Raw genomic sequence first — 27134 nt, 5'->3', positions numbered from 1 at the left:
CCAAGTAGCTTCTCTAGATGCATCAGGCAACTCATGGGGGCACAGCCAGCAGCCACAGAGAGGGGAGGGGGTCTTGGAGCAAAGGCCCTGGCAGGCAGGGCATCTGTGGGCTCCCAGGGTAGCTCCTCTCCCCTCCTAGCTGTCCAAGCAGCTGATACAGCTGAGCAGAGGAGGACAGGAGCAGGGGCTGGTACCCAGCCTATGACAGCAGGGCTGTGGGGTTTCATATGAGCACATATTCATCCTGACAGGTCAAGTTCAGTGAAAACTAGAGGCAGGGAAATGAAGTTTCCTTTAAAATTTCAAATAATAATTGAAGAAATTGATCAATCTGCTATTGTTGAAACAGATTCTTAAAAATATTACTATGAAACTGACTTCCCTTTAGTGTGTGTTTCAGACCTATCACTTTCCTAAAATGGATTTAGAATGACCACACCTTTCCTCAGAAATGCTGCATGACTGGAGTTGCAGTTCAAAAAGATCCTGACCAGAGGCATTTCCATGGCCAAGCTGAATTGTAAATTGAAGTAATGAATACTTCTTAGCTGATCTTTGGTGGATTTCTTTTCCAGTAACATAGTAGCTCAAATCTTGTTGCATTTCAAGTCTGTCTTCTCCAGAATGATGTCCTCAAGCTTGTGAGGATAGCACTGATTCGAGTGGGCTCATCTAAAATGCCTTCATCTTTCACGCAAAGATGCTTACAAGCTTACACAACAGCAGTGAGTCATTCACATCAGATCATGGCTTTATTCACACAGCAAAAGCAGAACTGGTAATCTCTGTCCCCAGCTTCAGCACTGACAGGAGACATATGATAGATGTACAGTATGCCCTGGAATAAATGAATTATTAGTGGCTGATGAGGCCTCCTTATTGGACAACTGTGCTGTCATTGATAAGTATTAACTTATTTTCCATGTTCCTCTTCCCTCTTTCCCAGGAGAAAGCAATATGAATTATGTTTCTGCACTTCAAGGAAAGGAGCAGGAAAGGTCAAAGGTGCTAAAAGCTCTTCTTATATGTTAGAGGCACTACAGCTGTCAGTTTGCTTTCTCCTTAATACTGCGTTAATTAACCCAATTAAGAATGTCATATAATTTATATAGGGTTTAACAAGTGAACATCAGTCTTCCTTTTAGACTGAGGACATGAATCAGCAAGTCCTTTTTTCATTTGCCTGAGAGTAAGAATGCACTAATCTCACGGAAGTAACCTGTAATGCATTTCTGAAAGGAGGTACTGGGCTGGGTCAAACCTGTGAAATTAAGCAGAGTTGATCTTAAGTAAAAGCAGTAGCTTTCACTGCAGATGGGACCCATATCTTTTGTACTTGGCTTTATAAATTTCAGCTATGTAGCCAAGGTCAGCCATGCAGGTGGAGCTGGTCATGGGGAGGATCCTAAACTGAGGATGGAGTGAGGTGCCTTTCCTGCTTCTTGGACTGTAGAGGGAGCCTAGATAGTTGTCAGACTAAATCTCTAACATGTGCATGCCTGTACATGGCCGGTGAGGTGAATCCTACCTAATTCCTGACTCTAGTGATAAGCTCATATCAGATGTATAATCAGACCACATTGTTCAGGAAAAACAAGAAGAAAAAGGCATATTACTCAAAGGATGTATGGCAGCAGACTATGTGGGCTTTTTCTTTGTTTAAAAAACAAGCTCTTGGCTTTTTTTAACTAATTAGCAATGCCAAAAGATAAATTAGCTTTTAATTTCAAATTATTCTTAAATATCTAGAAATAGGACATCATGTTTAAATCAAGCAAGCAGACATTTTATAAACCCCCACAGAGCAAGAACATTCAGATTTAATGCTTTTCCAGGGCTGCAACTTTGTGCTCAAGTAGTTATCTTTACATATTAAAAACTTGAAATTATAAAATAAATTTGTCGTATGCCAACACCATTGCCTAATCATCTTCCTGATATTACTCAGTTTTTGTACTGAATGACATTTGGATCTACAGATTTGCTGCACTGACTGTAGACAAAACACGTGTGCTAAAATTTGATACACAAATCAATAAATTGTATGTCCCTTTAAATATAATGAAAGTAAAGGCTCACATTGATCTACATCAACTCCGATTAGAGTTGCGTGGTAATCTCTTTGGAAAAAAAAAAGCAGAATAGCTGCTGATGAGTGAATTGTACACATCAGATGTTACATAGCTCTCATTGCAATCAGGCAAAAGGAGCCCCAGGACTTTACCAGCTTCTATAAAATGGCATCTGTTTAAAAGTGGGGGTCTGCAATGTATTTTCTACAGCCCAAGTGTCCTTGAAGTCTTTCTCATTAAGGAAAAAAAGAAAACCTAGAAGAGAAACCCATCTCTGAGCTGAAGAAATATTGATATACATTGCCCATTGATTCCAGGTTTTGACTTTAGAGAAACTTGCCAAATGCACAATACCATGATGCCAGAACACTCAGAGCAGAAGTGAAACTCTTCCCAAGATGCATCCATCTTCACTTCCCTATGACACATAATTTTTTTAACTAGGTATCAAAGTGCTTTGTACGCTTCTAATTTGCTGACAAGTGCTGCTGTTTCTGCCCATGGATGTTTCCTGTACCTGCCCTCTGCAGCCTTCCTTCAGCCCTCCCAGTGCTGGACAGTCCCGGTAGGTAAGGTAACCTCTGCCAGCTCAAAAGCTGGTCAGCTGCCAAATAAAGGCAGAAAGTAAAAAATATTCTTTTGCTTCCTTCACAGCTGGTTAATTCATAGTTCATTTTTATTTTCTGACTTTGGCTTGAGCAGGTTATGTATCCAGATTGTCTGGGCTGGAAACACTTATCATCAAAACTCATTATCGACATGGTGTGGCTTTGCCCTTGACTGTAGGTTTCTTTGTCATCCCATATTTTGTACAATGCATTTTCCAAAGTGATGTTGCCAAGACTGTAGAACAGAGAGGAGCCAGCTGTCAGACTTGTGGGACACATAACACACCCCCTCCATGTGAGAAGGGTCTCTGGAGCTGGGGATGCATGGCAAAATGCCAGTCCTTTCTGTGGGCTCAGAGTGCCTGCTTACCTGGGAAATTCTCCAGGTTGTATATCCCAAACAGCCTGCAAATGCCTACATGCAGGTCCTCCTCAACCTGGCTATCTTGTACTTCAGACAAGGATAGTGAACACTGTCAAAGAATAAACAAAAGCCTGGTGAGAAAAATAGGGAAGACAGTGGTTGAGCAGCACTTTTTTCCTCTCTTCATTTGCTCTTTTTTGTAGAGTAACAACCTTTACCAATGGAAGTGAGTGCTGCTTGAACCTCATAAATGAGCTGAGGTAGCAATGGACAGCCCTACATGCAGTTACATGTAGGGCATCCCACCAAGAAATTTACCATCACTTGTTCTTGTGACTACTAGCATTCCTCAGAAATTGAAGACTGCCCCTTACCCCAGACCAAACTTCTCAAAATCACAGAAACACAGAATATTCTGAGCTGGAAGGGACCCACAAGGATCATCAAGTCCAACTCTAAAGTGAATGGCCTATACAGGGATTGAATCCACAGCTCTGGCATTAGCAGCATGTTCTAACCTAAGACCTTTCCAAAGAACATGAATCAAGTCTGTAAGGTGAGACTTGTTGGTAAAAAGCAGGTGAATAGCTGAGCAGATCTAGCTACAAGTTCAGAACAACAATCTTTCCTTTTGAAGAAAACTACCAGAGCCAAGTGTCTCTCTCTCTAGAGCATGTTACCCAGCCCTGAAGAAGATTAAGCAGTAGGTTGGTGCAATAAACTCAGCCTGTCCCTGTTTCATCTGTGTGTTTTTCCCCAGGACTCTATCTCACCCCTTCTCTTACTGTAAATTTAAAGAAGCAACAAATTTCTATTACGGGTATTTCTATCACCCTCACTGCTAGGGTTGTGCTAAGGGCCTTAGACTTTGTCCTAGCCCTGGTCCCTCACACAAATTCTTAGTCTGTTAATCATTAGGCAGTACCATGGCTCAGTGCAAAGTAAGTACTGTGCTGGTTTTACTGTGGTTCCACCGCCCATCTTGCTCTTGTTGATTCCTGTGGAAGCTCTGATTTAATGTTGACTGTTATAAAGGGATATCAGGTAATCCTTTACACCCAACTTTTTCACAAGTTGTATCAGTACATTCTTTAAAATAGGTGCAAAAGGCTCATTTCCTTGTCACACCTCAGGAAAACTGCTTTCCTGACAGGGTGAAGGACTATTGAAAACATTTGTAAGGATGGAAACATACATTGGTATATTTTATTGGCTTATTTGTAGCTTGAAATGGAGGAGCATGCAGAAAAGTAGGACACTAGTGGCTCATGCTTCTGTCTGACATTGATACAGAAAAAACACTTTGGGATTTACTTTAGGAATGGACTGTGTGAGTGGGTCCCTTCTCTGTCCATAGAGAATACAGCTCAGGAATTCTTTCCATTCTCTGCATCTTCAGATTTTACTCATAATCCTCTAAAAAATGTGGGGAAATTGATTAATAAAAGCTGCATTTTGGAAACAATACATCTTCTCTTCCTTATCAGAGAGGTTTTTTTGTGCCATATGTTCAAATGTACTAGAAAATCCATGCTTTTGTACTGCCACTCGGTGTTTGTGTTTACCACTGAATTCTTTTTTTTTATACTGATTAAGAAGTACTGGCTGCCCACAAAAGATTAAGAATCCATGTAGATGGTTTATCTAAGCTCAGATCTTGTATACAACTAAAATCCTTCTGAAATTTTATCTATGCTTTGAAATTCAAATGGTTAAGAGGAAAGCTCCTTAAGCGGATTGCAACCAGTTAGATATTTTACTGTATATAAATTGTAAGTACATGCTTACAGACAGATATGCATAATGTGATAGTGTATTTTGCTTTAGCAGAGTCATGGGTGGATTAAGAAAAGTCTCCATTTCCAAACTAGCAGAATGTTGCACAGGACCTCTCCCTGTGCAGCAGATAAGACCAGTATTGTGGCCTTGTTCTTGAAAAATCAAAGATCCCCACTGTTTAAACTCATTACAGAGGCTGTGTTTTATGTCTCATAGCCTTGAGAGCAGCACACTAGAGTTAAGAGGTGGAATGCTACTGAAATTCAACAGGAACTGGATATCTAGTTCCTCCAGACCCCTTGGAAAATCCCTGTCCAAATGTGGAGGAATAAACAGCTGCAAAACAAATTATAATTTTACTTGGAACAACTTTTATGAACATCTGAATGTGAAGTATTCTTAAGGCCCTTCCTGTCCCAGCTCTCTCCTTCATTCAGTGCTAAACTCATCCTCAGCTTTGTGGAACAAGATGCTGTGCTGCAAAAACCATCATGTTTTCATGCATAGAAAAGCACTTTCTTTTGGCCCAGGATTGAAGTGAACTTCTCTTGGGCTTCAAACCAGTTTTTGTTTTCAAAAATGCTATATTTTAATGTAGACAACAGGCTGGAAATGCCAGCTGTCTGAACCTGTTCAGCAGTATAAAACTTCAGAATAAGTCCCAAGACAGAATGGTTACTGGCCAGAGAGTAGAACAGGTAATTAAAGATATTTAATAGGTTCATTTAACAAATAGCTCTGTGGTTTATCACTTAGCTCTACAGTTTATCACAGGAGTATCACTTCCAGGCATTCCTGGCTGTATGTAAAATATTCATGCTAGCCCTGGCTTTCTTTTTTTCACTTGAATATAATGTTTCATGGGAACAGTAAAATCTGTAGAAGTCAGAGATCAAAGCTGAATGTTATTTCCAAAATACCAAGGATACACAGAATGCTGTCATGGAAACCTTCCTTACAGACCCTTAGCTGTATAATGGGCTATCATCCCACGCTGTGCCATGGAACTATTCATCTGTCACCACACCAGAATATGTGGTCTGTAAATTGTAGTCACAATAAAAATACAGATAGCATCGCATGATGCTGCTTTTCATGGGAAAATTGCAAAGCCTGCTTTTCATGCCTGGATATCTATCTATACATTGCAAAGATGTGGGATCAGATGGGCTTTGTTTCCTTAAGAAAAGAGGAGTTTCCTCTGAAACCCGTGTTAATATTACAAGAAGATATGAAGTTTTCCAATTACATAACAAAAGGGATTATATTGTGCCAGACTAATTTCCAAGCCACATATCTCAGAGAAAATCCAAATTCTTGAATGAGAGACTACAAAGCTCTGCAGATAGAGCAGAAGAATGCTCTAAGAATGCAGATATCAACTTCCTCTGGATTTAGGATTTTTAGGTGAGGGAGACAATACATTCAGGAATGTCACAGTATGGTTTTAGTTTCATCTTCAATTTCCAATGGACTAAAAAGACTGAATCTGGACATTTGGAATTTATTATAGGGAGGAAAGAGTTAAATCATTGATATTTTCTTGATTTGGATTTAGATTGTTCTCAGTAGCTCCCTCCTACAATATGTAAGTGAAATTCTGTCTTTTTTGCCTTTTGGTGCCTGTAGTTCAGTGCCTAAAGAGCATTGATGAATACTTAAACAGCTTGCATTAATTATAATGCATGTTAAACACAACCCTCTAACCCCTCAAAATTTGCATGATAGAGATATAGTCTTTGTTATCAAACCTGATCAAAGAAAAATAGAAATATATGTGCTTCCCTAAGTCCATATAACCACTGGAATTAATCTCTATCCTTTACAGGAACTGCATCTTCTCAAACAGCCTCAGGAAATGCCACAAGTTATTGTAACCTAAAATTCTGTTAAGATTGTCCATTAGTGTAGGTCTGTGTCAAAAAAAAAGTGAAGATGTCAAATATTGGCTTTCTCATGCAGCATGTTCACAATCAATAGTTAGAAATTTAGTCCTATAAAGTATCCAGCTTGGTGTGGGACCTTCCTAGGTCTTATTTGCACAGTAAATAAGATTACAAGAAAATAATGAGACGGGCTACACAAAAACAATGACCATACAAGATCCTAGCACGAATAAGGAGCCGCCACAAATTAGTGTTCTGTGAGTTGGGCTCCAGGGAGTAATGAGCTAAGAGAAGGAGATAATGGCCTAGAGAACTCTCATAGAACTTAGTGGCACTTATAGCACGGTGGTATCAACTAAGCTCTGTGGCTTTTTATAGAAATAGTCACACAGGAGGGACAAGGAAGGAGGTGTCATGTGCACGCCGTGGGCTAGTAGGGAGCATAACAAAGCCTACTTTTCACTTTTTTTTTTTTTTTCCTTTTACTTTCTGACTTTACATTTGGGACTTTGCCTCCTCCCCTAACCAGTCTAACAGATCTGGTTTTCAGGTGAATGAATGCTACCAAGTTTTGTGCCAAAGGTGTGAGGGGATAAGTTTCCCTTGTGTTTCTATACAAGTTGAACTAAGTGAATCTTGAGAAAAAGAAAACTCTTAACCTACTTTCAGGCTGAACAGACATAATTGGTCTGTTTTTATGCCATGATGTAGTGCTTACTCCTAAGCACAAAGCATTTTTGAATACTCAGCTTGGAAGATCTCACTATGCTGACTGACCACTGGCCCATATTCTCAGCTTCTGTTTTAGTTATGTAGTGATAATTGCAAGAAAATTATGTTTTCAAAAAATTGGAGTAATTTGTATGAGTTTCTCCTGATTTTGGAGGCTTTCCTCATTGTATCAGAGAAAAAACTTGATTCCACCTGACTTAGAGCTGTACATGGGGTGTATTGGGAAAGAATGTCTCTTTCTCAGGTCACAAACAAGAGTTTCTGACTTTCTAGCCAATATTTAGATTACTCAAATTTCCAGTAATTTTGGGAAGAGGTCTTCTGCCTTCTGGTTGCATTTCCTCCCTTTTAATAGGAAACTTTTTTCCTGCACCTGAAAGTAAAGCAAAGCACACTTCATTAAGCCTGCAATTGTTTAGAACTCAGAAGTGTAGATTGGTTAGCAAATACCCTACAATAGCTCTTATAATGGAGAGCTTTAAATAAATGGTTTTAAATGCTTCTTACAGTTTCTAGTGCTTTTTATACAGTCCAAACATGCTGTGGACACTATTCTTTGACTCTGCTGTGTTCCTGGAGGGGAATGAATTAGAATATTCTGAATGCCTTATGTAATGTATTTAGAGAACTTTTTTGTTTGTATCTTTGTTTGAATTTCTTGGACAGAATTAATTAATGGCAAAGTATAAAGGCTAACTTTGAAATCCTAGCTGACTTATACACTAGAGCTCAATTTGTATTCTACATCAAGGAAATGTTTGGATTTGAAAGAAGGACACCATTATCAAAAAGATTTCTGTAGATGGCTCTGTTCATCAGAGTACCATCTCTTTGCCACAGAAGCAGAGTTTTAATGTTTGGGTAATTTAAAAGGAGATTAACTTTTTGATCAGGGTACATATTTAATTTCTTATTAAAAATTAAATGCAGAGCAGGAAATAGTAACTGAATTGGGATGGGAAAAAATTATAAAGATTGCATATGTTTAAAACAATATTAATTTCAGGTGAAAGGTAGAAAGAATAAAGTCTGTAGCCTGCAGACTTTTACAGTCCTCTGTATCTGATGGGGTAACAGCTTCTAGGAAAGAGAAATATTATTTCTTTTTTCATATTCATATTTACATTTGTAACTATATTTCTTTGTCCAGTAGTACATTACTGCAGTAATACATAAGGATTACTTTCCTAGGGGGTGCAAGTTTGTCTAGCTTTGTGCAATAAAGATAATTTACATGCATTTCCAAAGAGTTTAATCAGCTGGTCCCTGCAGCGTTAGGGAAGTCAGCAGCAAAGTCCTGCTTTTGTCTTTGTTGAAAAGGGGTTATTGATGAAATGCTATATTGTGATTCAGACAAGTAAAGCAGCAGCTGAAAGTGCTACTGTGTGTGCCTCACCCCTCTGCCTGCTCCTCTGTGGGACAGCAAAGGGGAGCAGATGGAGGTCCTGCTTGCACACCTACGCTTTCCTAGTTACCATGTGCTACAGACAGGCAAGGGCTTTCCTTGTGGGCAAAGCAGCTCTGCCTGAGTCATAACAGAGAAATGGAAAAAACCCACATCATCTGGGGCTGTAAGATGTACACCAGCTTCTGTTAAAGCTGCTGGAATTTCCCCAGAGTTTGCTGTAGGAGCACCATGAGCTCCTGCTCTGTACATGGTGAGGATCAGGGGGAGGTGGACACCCCATGTTTGTGGCAGACTGGACCGGTGCCTGCCCTGTTCAGGCTGTAGGAGGCAGAAAGATCAGCAAGAGATGCTGGAGGGTTTCAAGTTCCTGTGTAAAATTCAGGAAGCACAGTGGAATTTTTTCCAGTCTAGAGATCCCAAGGTTTGGAGAGGACCAACCTTGCTGATTTTTCTCTGTTCTGTTTCTTGTACTCTCAGGCATGGAAATTTGTGTGGTCACACAAATCCATGCAAAGTCAGCATAATGGTCCAGTAGCTCATATAAGTAGCTCATACATAGTGCCTAGCCAGTAGGGTACTAAGATTTCTAAGTAGATGAAAGATATTGTCTTTATGTTTTCCAGGATAATTCTCTCTGTCAAAGAGAAATTGGACAGGAAGGACGAGAGTATTGATAACAGAGTTTATGTTTTTAAATATTGATAGTGTAGGGAAAGGATTGGTTGAGATAATATTTTCTGGTTACAAAATAATTTTTCTAGTCACACTAATAACTCTATTTTTTTCTTCTCAGACATTATATATTTTCTGCCTCATTTATTTGTCTCTGTGGCACCATGGCATGGTCTTGAGAAATGTTAAACACTCGCCAGTCTGAGTCTTCAGAAGCAGCGGAGCATTAAAGACAATTTTGTAACATCAAGCTCTGAATGAGAATATTTATCACAGTAACATCATACTGTCCTATTTCTCTGATACCAGTGAATTTCCACATTCCTACAAGAGACAGGGTATTAGGATAAGGACAGTAGCTGGTGTACAGAAAGCCCAGCTTCTCTGGCCTATTTGACACTGGGCAATCATGGATTTCCTCCAGAGCTGTTGAGAGCACTGCGGACAAGCCTGTGTTTATGCTCCTGCAGTACAATGTGAGCAGTGGCACAGAAATGCTGCTGGGCTTCTGCCAAAGGGCCACACAAAGGCAGCCAGATCATCTCCCTGCAATGCAAATGCGATGACAGTGGCAGCAGGGGAAGTCTGGCTGTGCAGCCACCTCTTCCTCTCCCCTGCTCAGCCTCCCCACTTCTGGTACTGGGAGGTTACCAGGAGCACTGGCTGCAGAGGGATTTTGGTAGGTAGGCACAGTGCCTTCAGAACTCAAAGCTCACGCCCATCTGACTTTGGGACGGGAGCAGTAATATCCCAGGACCCTGACTGACCCTTCCCTTCAGGTATCTTTGGAGTTTGGCAACTGGCCAGAGTGGGCAGGACCATTCCCTCATGAGGCCCCAACACAACTTTCAACAAAACCTCTTTTCTCTGTGTTTGAATGAGGGGACTGGCAGGAGCTGGGGGAGGAGCGCCAGCAGGGCAGTGCAGATCCCTCAGTGACGGGAAGGGCCCACAGAGAAGTTGCCATCTCCAGTGTAAGCAAAGGCAGCTGCCCAAGCCAGGATCCCAGACGGTCACCCTGTGCACGAGGTACAGCACTCCTGGGGCAGAGGGAGACTGCAAAGTGGGAGGGGAGGGAACTAGAAGAGAGATGAGCAACTAAGAGAGGAAAGGGCTAAAGAGAGCAGAGAAACTGCGATGGAGGGGCTTGGAAGAACCTGACCCTCTTGGAAGAACCTGCAGGAAAATAAGATTCAATGGGATGTTCAGATATGCAGAAAGTAGGGAGTGGTGATGCTATGGGGAGCAGAAGGAGAATTTACTGTACAATTAATGGCTTGATGCAATCCTGAGTATGCAATGACTGAGGGAGTTGAGTGGGAATACCCATATTATGAGGACAACTGCAATGTACATTTTCTTCAGATATATACTTTGCTTGTATTTTTTGTCTGATTCTCACATATCTCCAGAATTTATCAACATACAATTATATTTTCTACATTGCTAATCTTCTCCTAAGCCACGAAGTCAGAAAACTTTCTAAAACCAATTTTCAAAATCAGAAATATCCCTTCCTGAAATCAGCAAATAAGGAATTCACTGCATGCCAGTCCATCAGGTTTCCCATCTGTTCAAAAGAATATGAGTGTTTCCATGAAATTAATATTTTTCAAAATTTATTTTTTGGAGGAGGGGAGTACATGTATGTGATCTTGAAATAAGATGTAAGAGATGGTGCCCTCTTGTGAAGGGATGGTTAGACCTGCTCTTTAGTATGAGTATTTGACAAAGCTCAAATATGGTTTGTTTTCTTGGACTTAAATGTCTTTGGATAACAGATGCTCAAGAAAAATGGTTTATATGTTTGTATGTTTGTTTGTTTGTTTGTTTGTATGTTTGTTGATTATCTTCTGAGTGGATTTTTATATATTTATATATTTATTTTTATATGTGCAAAATGTATATTCTACAGAGTGGGACGTCAGACACACATCTTTGGCACCTATTTTAAGAAATAGGTGCTCTTACTCTGCAGCAGAAGTGGTTTTGCTTCAAGTTCCCTTAATATTCTAAACCCGGAGCAGTGATTGACTATAAAAAAAATAGTAGTTGGCTTTATAAATTTCATAAATATAACCTTCCATTTTCATGAATCTCACATAGGTTAGCGTGCCTGGATTTGCTGATTATTTTTCCTTCATTTAAATTCTTACTGGAAAGTTAGTTGTGTAGAGTATTAAATACCAGCTGTCTTTATTTTAATACAAGATTATTTACTGCTTAATTCAGAAACATTTCCTAAATACCATTGTCTATGTCATGGCAGAGTACTCTATGCAAAATGCAGCTATACAGTGTTTCCCCACTGGTATTTCTCCCAAGACTTGTTTGGTGTTTGGAAGGCAGCTGCTGAGGCTGCAGCCTTATCTTGTCATTATCAAACACACAAAGCACACAACAGCGACCCCAGGACAGATCTCCACCCAGGCACTGGCTACAAGCCAGGCCTAACTCACAGGTAGGATCTGCTTGAAAAGAGTGATCTGAGCTGGAAGCAGCAGACACAGGGATGGATCTCAGCCTCCTCTGAGCAATGTGCAAGTGCACATATTCTTGCTCTCCCATGTCTTTGGGGCACTGGGAACACCATGGGAGAGAGCAGGTAGGCGACTGATCCCTCAATTTCATTGCTGTCGTGCCTGTCTAGTGATGGCAGCATGAGGCTGCTCTTTCACCTCTTTGGTAAATACAAATGAGGCAGCAACACAATACAGCCTTGCTCTTCAGCTGGAAGAGAAGTGGTGACTTTGCAGAGTGCTAAAGTTCCTCACTCCTCTGTCCTTCTTGGGGACAGTCCAGACCCGTCCCCATGAGCTCTGCACTCCTCTGTGATGGGCTGACCCCATGCTGATAGGAAAAAACTTATGCCCACCTCTGCCTTAGTCTTTCTTGGCCACCTGCTGCTAAAATCAGCCCACTGATGTCTCATTTTCCAGAGCAACACTTCAGGATCTTAATTTCCATTCAGAAGGTGCTATTTTATGCTTGGGTTTTGCTGTGAGGCAGTGCTGCTGTTTGATATTTCTCTACAGCTATAAATTTCAAGCTTTTAGGCTTGAGAGATAGGGTGGAGAAATTATCTTCCCTTTTCGTGTGCTTATGCCAATAACTGTGAATGTAAATAGCTGCATTAATGAGGTCTGTTGGAAGTATTTTATTAAGAAATGTGAAAGTCATTAGCTTTTCAGTAAGCAAGTGTAAATGACCTCTCTGATATTTGCATGTGAAACTATAAAACTTAATTTCCAATGCATACAAGAGCATTTTTGCCCATCATAGTACCCAAAGCACTTTAGTAAGGCATTTTGTCATTGTAGTTTGAAATAGTGCTGTCATTTAATACTGTCTTTTTCCCTATACCACCTTATATTCCCAAATTCTTTCATAAAAGACAGTCTATGCTTATGTCAATGTAAAAATAAATGCATGGCTGATGTTCTGTGGGTAGAATCCTCATTTTGTTGGCTGGTTGGAGAGTGAAAAGGCATCCTTAAAACCAAATGGAAAATTTTCTCTACTTGCGTTGCCAGTTGATTTTACAAGGGGTTTGGTTGGACAGTTTGTTGCATAGTATATATTTCGAGTTTGCTTCAGTTCTGTTTATTTTACTTGCATCTATAAATCAAGCTTTTTGAGGCTTCACAGACAAAAATTTTTGAAAATCTCAGCGGGTTTGACTTCAGAATGATAGTCTTTCAGTTGTTGATGTCATGGTAAATTTTTATTACAGAGAATTTTCTTCTAAGGGAATGGGGTTGTGGGTTTTATTCAGAATTAGTAGTTGTGTAGGGATGACACTCAGAAGAGTAGCAGCGGTGGATGGAGGCAGGGAAAGAAGGCTTTTGAAGAGCTGGAGAAAGGGTGGACACACTCCTCACAGAGAGAAATGTCATAACACCGTGAAAACAACATGACTAGAGGACAGAACCCTAACACCAGATTTTTTTTCCCTATTAAAAGAATGTAGTGAATCATTGTGTAAGGTTGAATCATTGTGTAGAAAAGCCACAGGAGGAAATCTCATGACAAGAAACAGCTGTAGAAAAATACCCCAAAATTGTCTAGTGACATTTTTATCTCCAGTATAATTTTTGCTATTTAACTCCAAGAGTTACATGTTCACGTGTAACAGAAACAATTTCCTCAATCTTAAAATAATAATTTTAATGTCCTTCCTATTTCTAACAGCAACAACAAAAAAAAATTGGAAATAACTTAAGTGCTTCTGTGGATGCACAAATACATAATACAGAATCCAAGTCATATAGAAACAAAAATTGTCACATGCACTGGACAACAACAGGCCTGTGTACTTTTCCTTAAGGCTTGAATCAGCTGAGAAAAAGTGTCTTGTTGAGCATTATACTGTTCTTCTCTGGATAATTCAGTGTGAATTTTTTCATTTTATTTCACTGCTTCTCTATACACTGCATTTCAAGAAAGCAATTTTATGTGGACAATATTTAAGCACACATGAAGGCCTGCTGAGATTTGTTGGGATTACACTTAAAATCTACCACAGATACAGAGAATACCTTCTTCCTCCAAAAGGCTAGTCACATCTTCACATATGAGGAGATATTTATTGAGTGCAACGTTAACAGCTACCATATTGCTGTACTCCCACGTTGACACAAATGTTGGCAAAAGCTACTGTGCCAGCTGCCCACTTTACACACTCTAGTGGCACCATTTCTCCTCCTCGAATCCATAAATTGCTATTATCATCCAATTAGTCCTCAAACAGTGATATTTTTTTCTGCCTCACATATTTCTCAGTATATAAAAGAAGATGGATACACAGGAGTCTGTAAAACCAGAACAAACCCAGAAGCTTGTTTGATGCCAGAAAATACCCTGGAGTCCTCTGTGAGAATATTATTATAGAGAACCAAGGATTAGTGTAGAGATTGAGGAGATTAAACCTTAATTAAAATGAGCACTTGTACACAGAACATACAGTAGATGACAATTTTTTTAGTTGTAGTGGAGGGAGACTTCCTGCAGCTGCTCAGGTCATGCATCCCATCCTGCCCAAGGGCATGGGTTCCTGCAGTGGCTGCTGGAGGACACATTGTTTAGGTCAGTAGAGAGACACGCAGATACAGAAGGCTCCTCTAGGCATGGGGCTTCTTTGCAACACGATAAGGTGACTTCTATAATGAGCATTCATACCTAAACTGCACAGAAGGTTTTTGCCCTTCTGTTCATGCACTGTGCTGCTCCAGCCCATGATGGTCTGTTCACTAACAAGACAAAGCATGGGAGCTGTGTTTCACTCTTGAGTGCACAGAACTGGAGGTGATGATCATTTCTGATCACAGTTCATCTTCAGAAGTATTTATTTCAGATCTAAAACAGTCTCTGCCTGCTTGCCTCCAAAATATGCTACAAGGCTATATTCAAAACTTTAACTTGTGTCCCTTTTTATTTCTAAGGATGTTGACACAATTTTCTAACAGAGTTATATTTCTCACATTTAAAAACAAAATAAATCAACCTAATTTGGTGCATACCATGTCTGTGATTGCATAATAATTTTCCCCTATTCCTAAGGGATTTTATGTTCCTTAGACTTGCGATGAGTAGGAAGCATCGAAAGATCACACTGTGGTTTACTAACCATCAAAATGTGAGGAAAAAACTTCAGCTTTTTATGTATATTCTTTCAGAACTTAGTGGTCATTTCAAATATTTTGAAATAGAAATACAGAATACAAAAAAATATCTGAATAATGTGCCAGCATCTTTCCAAAATGCCACCAGTACCATTCTTGTCTGGAGTTTGGGTATAAAGTCAAGAGGAGTTCTTCTGGAGTGTCACTCTTTGAATGCTGTCAGAACTCCTGATGTTGTAATCCACTGTTATCCAGTATTTTATTTCAGTAGGACATTTACTGGAGAAAAGGAACCTGAGTAGGCCACAATTAATCCTTTCAGCATTGGGTACTCATGGCTGCACGGAACTATTTACTCTTAAGTGGAGCCCTGGAGGATCTCTGTGTTGTGATGGTGTTTGCCAGCATTCCCTTCTGACCTAATCTGTGTTTTGGTGTCACGTTATTTTAGGGACGTATTTGTTAGCTTAAAAGCAATGTCTAGAAACAGACATTAACATGTACATCTCTTAAAGCAGAAGGGCTTCTGCTGCTCAGACTCTCTCATAACTTCATTCCTTGAATTTATTCTGGGTTTGCTGCACTAAAAGCATTCCTCCAGATAATTGCCAAATTATTTATTTATAGTTTCAGGGCATATTATTTTTTAATTATTTGAGATGATGTCATAACATAAACATGTTTAACATTAACGTCACATGTTTAACATACCATAACATGGTATAAAGTAGTAGCTGTTGTTGTTGTTATTATTTATTAAATCGTTATTATACTGTTGAAATACAGTGCCATCAAATTCCAGATCTATTTTTAGAATATTTTCCTGTGGAACTCCTTCTTTGTTTATCTGCTGAATGTATTTGAGCTGAATCTTTCTATTTCATCTCTTGTGTTGGAGTCAGTGGACTTCCTTTGTGCTGTCACTCTGGGAAGAAAGAACATAATCTCTGTCTTAGGTGACTTCATAAGAGATTCATCCTTACAGTTTTCCTTACCATCTATTACCTGGAAAATATTTAGGTGTTATATATAAATAAAGAATAATTATATTGTGTATGCTATTTTATTGAATGAGAAAAGGCAGAAGAGGTTTGAGAGGAGAAGCAGAACTCTGACTTCTGTAAAGCTCATAAAGGAACTATGACCTTTGTGCAAAAGGAAAAGAAAAAGCTTTGCAGAACCAGAGAAAAAAAAATCTTCCTTCAAAGTTCTAGTAAGCAGTATTAGTGACTTTTAAAATAATAGTGTTTGCTGGGGCATGTACATAGGAGCACTAAGAAAGCTCAGCTATCTGGTGACCACCAAATGACACTGGTCGGCAGCCACTGCCTCCAACACAAACAGCTCAGCTTCATGTGAGGAGCCCTCCTGGACGCAATCAATCACATACTGAACACAGCGGTTATAAATAAGCTCTGCAGTTCATATACATGCAGTGGGTTTTGCAACTAAGCTGTATTTATGTCCAAAAGAAATATTTGGATGACTCAATGTCTCCCTCCTAGGAGTGGAGAAAAAAAGAGTGTGCATTGTCAGTGCAGGTCAAGAAATAAGTGAAACTCAGAGTTGTGTGCCTGGATGCATTTCGTCTTCTGAATCAAAGCATTGCCACCCTGCACAACCTTTTGAGAGACGTTGGCGCCTTAGGCTTAAGTACCTAATGTCACAATGAATGAAGAGAGCCAGCCAGCCAACTTAATGCTTAGGATGGAAAACAACACAGCAACTAGAAGGAAGAGGAGCACTGGAAGAACCTTATGAAAATTGCAGAGATAGTTTATAGAAAATTGTTAATAGATTAAAACTATTAAAAGATAGATTTGAACAAAAAGTTAGCTTCTTGAAATTCCCAGCCACAGTGTTTCTGTGTGATGAGAGCAAAATAGTTTAAAAACACTGGGGAGTTTGGTTTTGGTTTTGCTATCATTGTCTGCCTCACAAAAAACACTTCTTCTAGAAATTCCAGTTAAGCATATTACTCTATGAGTTAGTTACCAGCTCTCCAGAACTATCTTGAGGAGTCTGTCTAAAGAATGAAGAACTTGGATGCCAGTGTAGCACCTGTGAGAGATACAGATTCACTTGGTGGGCACAGCCCAGCAAAGCAGGAGACCTGCAGCATTGGTGTGTGCAGCAACAGCATGGAGCAACAGGGACAGAGTTCAGTGGGGCTCATGCCATCAGCCATCAGCCGCTGTGGTCACAGAGCAGCTCTCATTTACTGCTCTCATTTAGTAATAAACACAGGAAACATTTCCTTAACTGGCTGGATCTAGAGATTATCAATGGGTCATTACATTGTTTCCATCATGAAACAAGAACATGCAATAGATATTCCCCTAGTCTGTGATTTTTTTCCCTCCTTACTCTGTCTTTTTTTGGACATTCTCTCTAACATCGCCATTCTGGAGGGCATAAGAGAAGATGGCTGCATCTGTGGTGTTTGTATTTATTAGGTCTGTATTTTTTCACTGTAAAGCCTATGTTAGGAGCTTTAACAATTTTTTCCTTGAGTTGTCTTGATCTTACTGCCAAGGAAATATACAACAAACAAGATTTTGCATTTTAAGGAAAAAACACAAGCAGGAAAAAGAAAATATTTTTTTTTATATAAAATATGCATGCTTAGGCTGTGTTTTCCATTTGAGAGGCTGATGAGGTCCAGCAGGAAAAAAATTTTAATATTAAATAATTTCAGAATTGTGCCCTTTAGAATAGGACAAAACCCACCTGGATAAGGCCTTTTGTTTATTTCTATTTCTTTAACACAGCAGAGGTGAAATTTCATTAGTTGCCTCTGTCTTTTAGGCATCCAGTTTCTACCAATGCATTATTCCAAATCCTTCACTGAATAATCTGCATAATGATTGCACTGTCTATGAGTCTCATCACCAGCATTAGAACGTATATGAAGGACAAACAGAGCTAAATTGAATTCATTAAAAAGTTTGAGCAAATGCTGGTGGAGAGTTTTTCCAGTATTTTCTCAGCTCTCTTAAGAACTGGTACAACTCTCATCCAAAAACAATTAAAAACTTCCATCCCTTACTGAGTTCTGTAAATCTGTGAGCTTTCTATACCTCATGCTCAGAAGACAGGGCAGACCCCCTCCTTATTGTGACCTTTTTCCCATAGGCATGAAATTTCTCACATTACTGCAAACAGCCTCCACCCATGAACATTGTTCATCTCTTTGGTATTTTCAGGTCGTGCATGTGTTGGCTCTTTGCCATTGTATCTGAGCACAGTGTTCTCCAAGCTTGCAGTATGACACATGATACAGAAAAGAAAGATAAAGAAAGGAACAGAGCAGACAGTAATTGATAGGAATAAAAAGGACAAAAGAGCCTCTCAGCATTTTCCATCCATGCTGCTACTTTCACTTTTTTTCAATTCTCTTTATCTTGTTTTGTTTTTTACATTCCTCTCTCTCTGCCATCAAGATTTTAAACATTTTAAGTCAGTCCCTCTGTCTTTACTACAAGCATAAGTTATGAGGAATGAGCAGAAGGAGATACAAGCAGCACACAGTAAGAGCTGCTGATGCAGCACATGAGGAGACCAAATGGAATATCATGGCTCAAAATCATAAATCAGCATGCAAAAAGTCTCAAAATGTGTGTACCATGAGGTAGCTGGATAGGAAGAGCAATGTGTTTTTCTCTGACCTAAACCTATACTACGAACAACCCACTCACGATCTCTAAGCTCCAGTTTTTGAAACTTTTTGTTCAGTTTTGTTTAGTTTTTACCTAGATTAAAATTGACTTGCTTAGTTACCTCCCATATTATTCACTGAACATCTGATTAGCTAAGTACCACAAAGTGGATTAGCACACAAGATTCTATGGTGAAGTGCAACTCTTATTTAAGTTTCTTGTATATATGACGGTGAACTTTATTTCTGTTGGCTTTTTATTAGCTTAGAATAGTCAGAAAATATTTTCAAGATATTGAGCTCCAGATCCACTGCTGTTTCGATGTCCAAATTCTGCATAAGTTTTCTTTCTCAGTCCTTATGTAAGAAGATTACACAAGAGAAGACTGTAATCTCCAAAATCATTTACCATATTAAACAGCAGCTACCACCAGTGGATCTTTATCGGCAGCCTGGAGCAGAAAGGAGACACGTGGCTGTACATATGGAAAATGGTCATTTACAGTACTCATCAATGTGTGCTGCCAGTCATGGGCAGATGTCATCAACAGTCATTATGCAGCTCTGAAAATAGAACCCCACTTGACCTGGACAGGTCCTCAAATAATTGACAAACTGCCTCTGAACAATGGAAATGTGTGGAGTCCATTCTCCCCACCAGCCTCTTGCTGCTCAGTGATCCTGCAGACCCAGTGCTATGGCAGTGTGGGGAGGGAACACTCAGTCAGGATGTACACTGCAAGAAAATGTCCCCTGACTCCTCAGAGTTATAGCTTCTCAGAGACAGGAGAGGAGCATCACTACCATGTCCTGGCTGGTGTCTGGAAATGGCAAGTTTCATTTGCTCATTGTGGTTTTTCCTTCTTTTTCTTTTCCCTGAGAACCACTGGTAAGAAAAGACAGTGAGTAGGAGAAAGTGCTTTGAGGAAGAGAAGGGCAAAGTGGTTTTAAGAGTGGGGATAGTCCTGTGCAGAGACAGGAGTCAGACTTGATAATCCTTGTGGGTCCCTTCCAGCTCAGCATTTTTGTGACTGTGAGAGCACCCTCTGCCCTGTGCTTACTTCTTTGTCTGTCCCAAGCTGTGCCCTAGGAGGGGAAAGAACAGCATCAGGATGCAGACAGGCTCCTGTGCTTCGACCTTGCCCACTTTCCCACACTATGTGAACTCTGCATGGAGAGCTGGTGCCATGGCCCTGACAGCACTCCCTCAATTGCTGTGTTGTGTGGAAGGGGACAACCTTCCATGGTCTCATGGTCACATATTCACACATTTTCCTAAATCTGGCTTCCTCTGCTTAGATCCCACGACAGGATAAAGAGTATAGGGCGGGGGGGAGAGGAGTTCCTTCCCCCTCCCTTTCCTGCCCTCACCCAAGGCTTCAGAGGGACACTGGCTTCTCGTTTCCTTTGAGAAGTGCTGGCGAGCACAGGCTGTTACAGTGTGCGCACAAGTCCTTGGCATCAGAAGTGGTCAGCTGCTCCCATGCTCCTGTTTGCTTGCTGGCATGTGGCAGAGGGCATGAGAGAGAGGAAAGCAGTTCTTTAGTTCTACACTTCTGAAATGAGCTATAGCAAGCGCTGTGTGCCTGCAGCTCCAGCCAGCCTGCCAGGGCTTGTCTGCTCGTTAGTTAACAGGTAGAACATTACAAGTGACTTGCACTTAGTTGCTCCCCTGTGCCAGCCCCTCTGATCTCCAGCAGGCCTGGAAGATATAATTTAAAGCAGTAAGGAATGTGTTGCTTAGCCTTTGTGGAAGTGCACAGACAGTGTTTGTGTGGTACTGTTATCTTTGAAACACAAGAGTGCTTTGTAAAGGCTACCAATACTGCTACCTGTAATGACAACCAAAAATAATTTTTAAGATGTCTCTGCCAGAATGAGAATCTGACTGTTAGAAATAGTCACCAATTATTTCTCCCATTGAAGCGGGAGGAACATTTCTTTGCATCTCCTTTACAGGCTCTAGAAGGGTGTGTGCAGAGGGGCATTTATGTTTGTCTATGTCCCAAAACAAGGAGAACACAACAGCAATAATTTTTTGGTGACAGAAATGACTAAATGAAGGCTTGTTATGAGCTATACATAAGAACATGTTATGCTGTATCTGTGCAGAGAGTGATCTCTTTATTTAGCAGAAGTTTCAGCAACAAATTTTTCTGACTATGGGTTTTGTTTTTATGCTTTTTCAAGCGTTCTTCCTTTTGATTGTTCTTGAAGTTGTGACATGAGACCAGGAAAGCTTAAGAGCTTAAGTGACTTCTTAAGAGTACCATCATTTCAAGATGAATAAGCATTCATGAAGACAGCCTGTGGGAAGTGAATTGATGTAGTATTTGAATGCCCTGACTTTATAATTCATACAAAACTCTCTCTGCAGGAGTGTGCCCAGTGCTGAAAACTTTGCCTTAGGGTTCAGCTGGATCAAGCAGTAATAAGACTCCATCAGTAGTTGAGGGGGAGGAAGAGGGAAAAACAACTTTAAAGCAGTGAAAGAAGATACCCATGATCATTGCTGTAGCAAAGCTTTTGCTCCCACAGTCTGTGGAAGTACCACATAATAGGCTGGAGAACTGACCCTGCTCTCACTGCCTGCCTTGCAGCTGCATGTGGGATTGCAACCTCGGTTTGGGAACAGCTGGCTCAAGCAAAGGCAGCTGGCTGCTCTGCTCAGCTGTGTTTTGAGATGAGCTGTTTTCTGTTGAGGTCAGTGGGAGTTTGACAAGTATAAAGAGTTCAGACCACCATCCCTTGAGAGGGTGGAGAAATCCAAAATGAGAAAATAAAGACCTACATGTTCTCTCTAAAGCTGGTTGCATGATCCATTTCAGTCTGGATATATTTTTTGATTAAGTTTTTTTGCCAGCAAGATACAGGAAGGAGGTTTTACTCCAGGATGAATTCACCGTTTGCATAATATTTCCATTTAGACAGTGCTGTCAGGTAGTCATTTTAATGAGTGCTCAAACCCCCAAAGTGACTGTAGTCTAACCCCACTGCTTGTTCCTTTATTGACACTACTGTTAACTCCTGGTATTTGTCTTCTGCAGCCAAACACCACACTTTGGGAATGAGTATCTTTGTCCAGATTGACTGCGAGTTCGTAATGTTTACTGACAGCAGCTGTTCCCAAAAGGGCTGCATGATACCATTTTAACTGCAAAAGTACTGCACCAAAACAGAACCAAGACACAGAGAGCTTGGTTCTTCCCACCTTAGCCATTATGAACACTGCATATTTTTAAATAATTTTCTACATGTGTTAATTATAAAGGCAATTTTGGACTCCGGTGAGAGGAGCGGGGGGACCAACCTCTGCTTTGACAGCTGGGTTCCCCAATTTTTGTCTTATTTGTTACTGAGCATCCCTCATGCTTCCTAAGCATGGGAGGAAGCCCTGAAGACATTGTGGAGTACTTTTCTGTCTTTTGTGTTTTGTGTCTGAATTATTTGCTGCCATATTTTCGTAACCACATCACTGCTCCTGTGCTAGGACTGGGAAGGTTTGTTTGCAAATCAGGTAGAGGCCAGTCATGAGCATGATAGCTGTGTAATTAACTCCTGAGGGCATAAGACTTAGTGGTCAATCTATAGATAGTCTATGGATCTGATAGCTGCTAATCTCATTAATCCTTGAATTTAGCTTGATTTATACCTCATTTTTTTCACCTAGTTTATAGTGATATATTACTCAGCTTCAAGAAAGAACAATAAAAAAGTGTTAATGGAGCTTTTTCGCTCAGGCCTCAAACTGTCTGCAGAGAATGGAGGGTTTGGCACTCATTTCTATTGCAATTAGACAAATGAAAATAGTCATTGATTAGTGATAAAATATTTCTATTTTCAGTCTCTCCTTAGGCTGACTCTGTGTCATATCTTCCTTTTCTGAATAGCTTTGCTTGATACATTTTATGAATGCAAACACATATGTAGTAACAGGTTTCTAGAGATTTTAATATACGTGAACATTTGGCTCTCTTCCAAAAACACATACAGGGTTCATTAATGCCTTAATACCAGGTCTAATTCATTCCTGGCAGGAGAAGTTTGGTGGTGCACAGAAATTAAGGGGGAAGGTTGTCCTTAGCTTTTTGGAACTGTGGCTGTATTGCTGTAGGGGTGTGTATAATTAAGCTGGTGCAACCTCTAAATTAATTTGATGGAGCTACGGCATTAAAATATGTTTTAAAATGTAATGACTGTTTTAAATATGCAAAAAATTAAATTGCAGTAATCTAGCTATTGCCCACACAAAATAGCAGGGCTAATCTAGATTGGTATTTAAAGTACAAAACCATATAGGTCCACCTTATTTCTGTTGCTGTGCTCAATATGGTACTGAAAAACTTCACTGTCACTTATGTGTACAAATTAATATTTCCACAACATGATGGGCAATATGTTATAAGATCGATAAAACCTACACAGACAAGTTTCTTGTCAAATGGCAGCTACTGTAAGTAGCTTGCTGAGGACAAGAGACCAGAAAATTTATGTGGTGGGTTGACCCAGGCTGGGTGCCAGGTGCCCACCAAAGCTGTTCTGTCACTGCCCTTCTCAGCTGGGTAACGAAGAGAAAATGTAGTGAAAGGTTTGTGGGTCAAAATCAGGGCAGGGAGAGATCACTCAGCAATTACTGTCATGGGCAAAATGCACTCAGCTAGAGGAAATTAGCTTAATATATTACCAATCAAAGCAGAGTAGGATAATGGGAAATAAAAACTAAATCTTAAAACACCTTTCCCCAACCTCTGCCTTCTTCCCCATCCTCACTCCTGATTTTCTCTATCTCCTCCCCAGCCAGTGGCACAGGGGGATGAGGGATTTGGGGTTTGGTTGGTTCATCACACATTTTCACTGCTGTCCCTTCCCTCTCAAGGGAGGACTGCTCACACTCTTCCTCTGCTACAGCACAGTCCCGCTTAAACTTATCCAACATGAGTCCTTCCCACAGGCTGCAGGGGAATCTCAGCTCCAGAGCTCAGAGAACCTCCTCCCCCTCCTTTTCCACTGATCTTGGTGTCTGCTGGGTTGTTTCTCTCACATATTCTCATTCCTTTCTTCTGATTGCTTTTGCACAGTGTCTTTTCCCTATTCTTACATCTGTTATCCCAGAGGTGCTACCACCAATGTGGATAGGCTTGGCCTTGGCCAGCAATGGATGCACCTTGGAGCTGGCTGGCATAGGCTCCACCAGAACCTGGGGGAAACTTCAGCAGCTTCTCCCTGTAGCAACCAAAACTTTGCCACACGAACCAAGTAAAATTTAATTTCATTAATTATAATCAACTGCTTCAACACAGAAAGCAATTTTTTTTTTTTTGCTACTTTCTACCTCATTTTCCCTCCTCATCCCAGAAATAACCAGGTGAATGTGATGTGATCAACCCCAAAAATGTACTATCAATGGCTAAATTGAATTTGTGTGGAGATACATTAATCAGAACCTGGCTTTCAGACAGATGAGCAGGTGAGGTTAGGCTGAAAATTGATAAAATAAGAACAGAGAGAATCAAGAAGAAAAATACTGGTATTAAAAAGAAAAATTAGATAAACCTTAGTAAATTTGGTTTTAAAAACTAATGTAAGATATTGGGTTAGCAGTTAACATGGAAGAAATAGAGGAAATTAAAGAAAAAAGAATTTACAAATGATGAACATTTGATGTGAGTTCAGCAGGTCTCAGATAAACAGTGATTGGACAAGTCTGAACACAGACCCACGTTCCATCACACAGGAGCCACTGTTGGACCTCTGTCATCAGGCAACAGCTGTGCCTGGATAAATGAACACTGTCATGATAAATGAATAACTGTTCTGCTTTGCAGACAGCCCTGTCCCTATCATCAACACGTGGAGATTAGGCCCCCTGAACTTTGGACAAGGAGCCAAGGAGCTTGTGTTAGTCCTAGAGAGAGAGTTTTGTTGAATTTGTTTGCTGTTCTCATTTCTCACTCCAGAATATAGTGTAGGTTATCAACGATGGCTCTTGCAAACACACATAGGAACAATTTAGGGGGCATTCACAACGACTAAATTTAGTCTCAGAAGGTTTTTCTCCCCCTGCTTCCTGTAGAATCAAAAGGAACCATTTCCTCTGGAGCAGCTCTGAGCACCTACAATGAAGTCCCTTTGAGACACAGATGAGGATTTTTCTACTCTCCGCTGACTACCTAAAGATCCTAAGGCAAATAAACTCCTGAGGCTAAAGATGGCCTTTGCAATTATCCTACTGTCCAGCCTGGTTTAAGAAGCAGGAGCAGTGAATCAGTCTAACAGATTTTGAGTCAGTTCTAGGATTTTCAAGCCTCACAGAATGTCACAACTCCTCCACTGACTTTAAACACTCCAGGGCACTGCATATGGACAGCAACTGGAAATCTGTACGGATTGCTACACTACCAATAAATAACATACTGCAGGGCTGACATATATTCAGAACACAAGTAACAGTGGTAGGATATAATTCAGAGCAGAACATTGTCTAATTAAAATGCTTGTGGACATTGCTAAAGAAACAGTGGTACAGACAAATGCTCATTTTATTGTTTATTTCTTTACACTAATGTCTTTATCTAATCTGCCCGTATATGGGTGCTAAGTGGACATGCCTTCCTAGCAGAGCAAACCCATGGAAAACACAGCTCTTCATTTTTAATGTGAAACTATTTCTCGTGAAATTTTGTGATATTTTAATTGTGGATCACATATTGCATTGGGTCTGTTGGGCAAGGTTCTGTGTAGCAGGGAGGGGACAGGGATGGCTAAAAGGAGTAGCAGCAGGAAGCTTCCCCCTTGTCCAACAGAGCCAAAGTCAGCTGACTCCAAGACAAACCCACCACTGGCCAAGGCTGAGCCAATCAGAAATTGCAGCAATGTGCCTGTGATAACATATTTTGAATGAAAAAAAAAAAAAAGTTATTGTGAGGAAGCAATTGCAGCCTGGGAAGGGAGGACTGAGAATATGTGAAAGAAACAGTCTGCAGACACCAAGGTCAGTGCAAGAAGGAGTGGAAGGAGGTGCTCCAGCTGCCAGAGCAGATTCCCCTGAAGCCCGTGGTGCACACCATGGCAAAGCAGATTGTCCCCCAGCAGCCCATGAAAATCCACAAGGAAGCAGAGACCTGCCTGCAGCCCATGAAGGAGACCCATGCCAGAGCATGTGAATCTGTGGCAAGCCCACGCTGGAGCAGGTTCCTGGGAGGGACTTGCAGACCTGTGGAGAGAGGAGCCCACACTGCAGCAGGTTTGTTGGCAGGAATTGTGACCCCATGGGGGACCCATGCTGGAGCAGGCTGTTCCTGAGGGACTGCACCACATGGGAAGGGACCCACTCTGGAGCAGTTCATGGAAACCTGCAGCCCATGGGAAGGACTCACACTGGAGAAATCTGTAGAGGACGGTCTCCTGTGACAGGGACCCCATGCTGGAGCAGGGGAAGGACTCTTCTCCCTGAGCAGCAGTAGAAGCAATCTCTGTTGAACTGCCCATAACCCCCATTCCCAATCTCCATGCAGCACTGGTTGGGGAGGAGGTACAGCCCAAAAAGGAGTGGCGTGAGGGAAGGTGTTTGCAAGATTTGTTTTACTTCTCATTTTCTTACTGATTTTCTTACTCTTTCTGATTTTGTTGGTAGTAAATTCAATTAATTTCTCTAAGTCAATTCCATTTTGTCCATGACAGTCACTGCTGAGTGATCTCTCCCTGCCCTTATATTGACCCACAAGCTTTTCTGTATATTTGCTCTCCCCTGTCCAGCTGAGGAGGCCAGTGACAGAGCAGCTTTGGTGGGCACCTGGCATCCAGCCTAGGTCAACACAAAGCATATATCTAAATAATCATAGATCTGAAAAACAGGAGAAGAGCTTGTAGTAAATGACTGAGTCAAATGAGAGAAATTTAAGATTATTCTCACTATGCACCCAGTCTCTGAGCTAAGAAGAGGGAATGTCTTGGTGTTCCTACTCTCACTGATTTAACACAATCTTCCTGGTGTTTCCTTAGCAGTTAATTGACTGTGTTCATGGTAGCACTGGGGGATGAGGCAATGGTGTCTTTCCTGTGTTTCCACATCACCTCAGACATAGCAGATTGTGATGGTACAAAAGCAGTGACATCAACCTAGATCCCATCTTCTGTGCTTATGCAGAATGCTTATAGCTCTATAGTGATAAGGAAATGAGATCAGTAGATGACACTGAGGAACTAATCACTTAGACTTTCTTCATTAACTTTATTAATGAACTGTACATTCTTGGCTATCTGAACAGTTACGGTTACCCAGTGAAAGGGTGTAGTATTATGAGGAAAATCTCATTCACATGATAACTTGAGAGA

General features: G+C 40.6%; 1 protein-coding gene across 3 annotated transcripts in view; it reads left to right on the top strand.

Annotated features, from left to right (window-relative positions):
- The window catches only part of PHYHIPL (phytanoyl-CoA 2-hydroxylase interacting protein like), a 132847-nt gene that overhangs the window by 67925 nt on the left and 37788 nt on the right, over positions 1-27134 (top strand). The window contains exon 1 of one of the 3 annotated variants that reach the window (XM_088059683.1): positions 10446-10550. The exons of the other annotated variants lie outside the window; for them this stretch is intronic. The gene's annotated coding sequence lies outside the window, so the exon portion shown is untranslated. Of the gene's footprint in view, positions 1-10445; positions 10551-27134 lie in introns of those variants that run through there. 3 annotated transcript variants of the gene reach the window in all.

Source organism: Pseudopodoces humilis, chromosome 9 (assembly GCF_049639895.1).
Source record: "Pseudopodoces humilis isolate 2021_Gansu_Grassland_sample_001 chromosome 9, ASM4963989v1, whole genome shotgun sequence".
NCBI classification, from domain to species: Eukaryota; Metazoa; Chordata; class Aves; order Passeriformes; family Paridae; genus Pseudopodoces; species Pseudopodoces humilis.
Note: the sequence above shows the minus strand (reverse complement) of the source record. Positions and strands in the feature narration are given on the sequence as shown.